Source organism: Pundamilia nyererei, unplaced genomic scaffold (assembly GCF_000239375.1).
Source record: "Pundamilia nyererei isolate P.nyererei 1_Seehausen unplaced genomic scaffold, PunNye1.0 scaffold00018, whole genome shotgun sequence".
Lineage (NCBI taxonomy): Eukaryota > Metazoa > Chordata > Actinopteri > Cichliformes > Cichlidae > Pundamilia > Pundamilia nyererei.
This window is the reverse complement of record NW_005187419.1, coordinates 4,787,774-4,791,142: the sequence shown is the minus strand read 5'-3', so window position 1 is coordinate 4,791,142 and position 3,369 is coordinate 4,787,774. Positions and strand designations below refer to the sequence as shown.

General features: G+C 43.2%; 1 protein-coding gene across 1 annotated transcript in view; it reads right to left on the bottom strand.

Moving 5' to 3' along the window:
• shank1 (SH3 and multiple ankyrin repeat domains 1) overlaps positions 1–2,664 on the bottom strand; it is a 99,630-nt gene extending 96,966 nt beyond the window's left edge. The window contains exon 1 of the mRNA XM_013909076.1: positions 2,324–2,664. The gene's annotated coding sequence lies outside the window, so the exon portion shown is untranslated. The remainder of the gene's footprint in view (positions 1–2,323) is intronic.
• Positions 2,665–3,369: the final 705 nt, after the last annotated feature.

Below are 3,369 nucleotides of genomic sequence, written 5' to 3'. Positions count from 1 at the left end.
GATGGATGGATGGATCTTTAAACCTTGATCTGATTTCTATATCAGGAAGGTGCACATGTTCATGGATAAAGCTTTCGTCAATGGGACTAAAGGAGTTCTACACAAATGTCAGTTAATTTCCAAGTGTTTGAATGAATAAAACACTCAGTTTTATGGTACTCAGTTTTACACCTTCATTTTTAAAAGTCTGTTATCTTTGTGGAAAAAAGCTGTCACCAGAGGTTCAAGATTCACGTCTGTAAGATGCAAACTTAAAGCACCGTGGCAGAATCTGGGATACTGCCCCATTGTACTCCTAAAGGTGCAACAAGGTACTGTATGTTATTTTTAGTGCATAAGAAACCTTTAATGGATAAATAAGACCTAGCTTGTCATATTACAGAGTACTTTAAACTTCAATCGTGAATTTTAACAGTGAATTTTCATCCTTGTATAACTTAAATGGCTACTATTGCATGCTACTGCTGTGGGCAAATAAAAAAGCGAGTGAAATCTTTATAGAGATCTTTATACTTGAAAAATCATTTTCAAGTATCAATTATTTTTGTGATTTCCTGGCTTTTATAGAAGACTGACCTTCCAAGTTAGTCCTGTAAATGTGATATCTGTAATAACAGATCATCAGACACGGTGAAGAGTTACAGATGCTCATGAAACAAGAGCCTAATGCAGATAGACCATTATAATCACAGCCCTCTCTATGCAGAGACTCCATCGCCTATAAATTTCCCACAGTAAGTGTGGATTCGCCAATTAAATTGGAAACTTATGGCTTTGAATTGTGCCTGTGCAGACTGAAACTTATTACTTTTATATGAGCAAGTGAAGCGTCACTGACACTGATCTATGGAGAGCTGGTAGCGTGCGTTAGTGTGCAATGACTGCTTGACATCAGCATGTGATGAGTGCGTTTGAACTTAGAGCACCACTCAAAGGCAGAGACTGAGTTGTGTATCTGTTCACCAACACTTAACTCAATCCTCATTACAGAAAAGCCCTTCACTGTTATACATCAAGCCAGTCGATACGCTCCTCTAAAACCACAATTAATGCACTGATGGAAATTGATGGAAAGTGAAAATTTCCATTGTCTTGTGGACAAACCACATGCACTAAATAAATTGCACATGTGACTTTTCATTATCGAGAACTCTTTTGTGTCTTTTCTTATGCAGCTAAAGTTTTGCTTCATTATGTTGAAATCCACCCCGCTGATCTGCACAACACAGAAACAGTTTGTGTGTAATTATGTATACCATGTAGAGAGCCGTCACCTTTCTGTGCTGCCGTGTTCAGTAGAGACAAAGGCGTCTATAGATAGACTGAACTCAGTTGGCGAGATAATGACAAGACCAAACCAAACACATGTTCCCTGCTGGCAAGGTGACCCTTTTCTTGTAGAAGCAGTCGCTCAAGTGTGAGGAGAGCAGTTTGACATTAATTTCTGCTGCTGTTTAATTCATGGCAAACCCACTGTGTCCACTCCATCGGTCCACACATTTCTAACGCAAACGCGCATCTGTGTCCACGCTCATCCATGCGTACCGTGCACTACTGCCAGTGTGTCGGGTTATCCAGAGTGGCTTTCTTGGTGATTTTTATGCACTGTTTAGCTTTTTAAATGTGAACACTGAGCAGTGAACTCCTTTGAGCAGCAGATTATCACCAATCGTTGGCATGCATGCAAATCTATGTGGGTGGGATTATCAGTTTGACACAATGATAAATCGAAAAGCTGGCGTATCTCATATTTTTGCCTTTTTTGGAGTAGCTGCACATACATTTACTCATTCCCCAGCTTGTCTTTTCTTATTCTTCCCTCCTCAACAAATGTTTGCTCCTCCAGTTCTGCTTTCTTCTTCTTCTTTTTTTGTTCGTCCCCACACTTTTTGCCCTCTTTTCTTTTCTCTCTCTATAAAGCTGTGAAACACTAAACTGGCTATAGCGCTGGCATGAGGAGTAATCCACTGTCAAATACTGCTCTGTTTGCCTTCCCCTGTGTCTGTGCATCCCTCAGCAGATCCTCTAGTTTTCCTGCAACTGCTGCATATTTTCCTTTAAAAGCTGGGACTCTGCATGCACAGACTGCCATGTGGCACAGGAATTAATGTTTCACATCAATGCAGTAAACTTGAACATGCAAACCTCCTCCCTGCCTCCCACCTCCTGCTACACACACACACACCCTACAGACTCCACCACCATCTCTCCTCAAAAATAAAATCATACTCTCTCTTTTGCTTTGGCATGCACCCTACTCCATTTCCATGCATGTCAAGAAAAAAGAAAAGGAAAAGCAGAAAAAGCCAGAAAACATTCTTACTGTCTTCTACAATCCCTGATGAATTACAGAAATCCCTCCTCTGGAAAAAAGGGGACAGAAGTAGAAAAGAGAGGAAGGAGGGGTAGGGGGAGCCCAGCGGTTGCCAGTTGCAGAGGAATAAGGAGTGAGTAGGGGTGAGCAGGAGGATGTAGTGAAAAGGAAAGAAAAAAAAGAAAAGACAATCACTGCTGCAACAATAAAGACCCTCCTCCTCCTCCACAACCGCCACCAGAACAAGAAATTACAAGGTGTCCGGCGTGCCGCTGTACGCGGAGGTATGGAGCATTATCCTCGGCTCCCAGCTCGTCCTCCAGCAGCGGCAGCAGCTCTGTAGTAACACTTCTCTCTCTTTGGTCCGGCAATCTCCCCATGCCTCGCTCACTATCCTCCCCTCCTCCCTCCCTCCTCTCAGCTTGTTCACAGTGCCCCCCGCTCCCTCTCGCTCCTCTCTCTCCTTCTACTGGTTGGCTGGCTGCTCTCCCTTGCCCCCCTCCCTCCCTTACCTCTCCGTCTCTCTGTCTCTCTCCATCCCTCCTTCTCTCTCTCCTCCATCATTACCCGGATACAAGGCATACCCCTCCCTCCTTACATCGGTCTCTCCTCTCTCTCTCTCCCTCTCTCTGTCTTTGATGTTTTGGAGTTAGACTCTTAGCTGTGAAAAGAATCTGCTTCTCTTCTCTCTCTCTCTCTCTCTCTCTCCGTCTCTCTGAAAGCACCACAGAACAGAGAAAGAAGTGGGATCCACCCAACAGTGCAGAGATACATACACCAAACACTCATGCACACAGATGCAGAAAGGATTATCTAAAAATCACCGTGCAATATCAGCAACAAAACCACACACATCAATTAGAGCCACAATTTTCATTTATTTCCTTCCATAATCTGATAGTTTATCCAAATCAAAGACGCAGAACAGTGCACTGTGCAGCAGTTATCTCACACACAGATATATGAATAAAGAATGAAAGAGATGTCTAAAACAGGACGAGGGAAGCCACTGCTGCAATGCTTATTACCATACATAGAGAGGGGGTGAAGAGGAC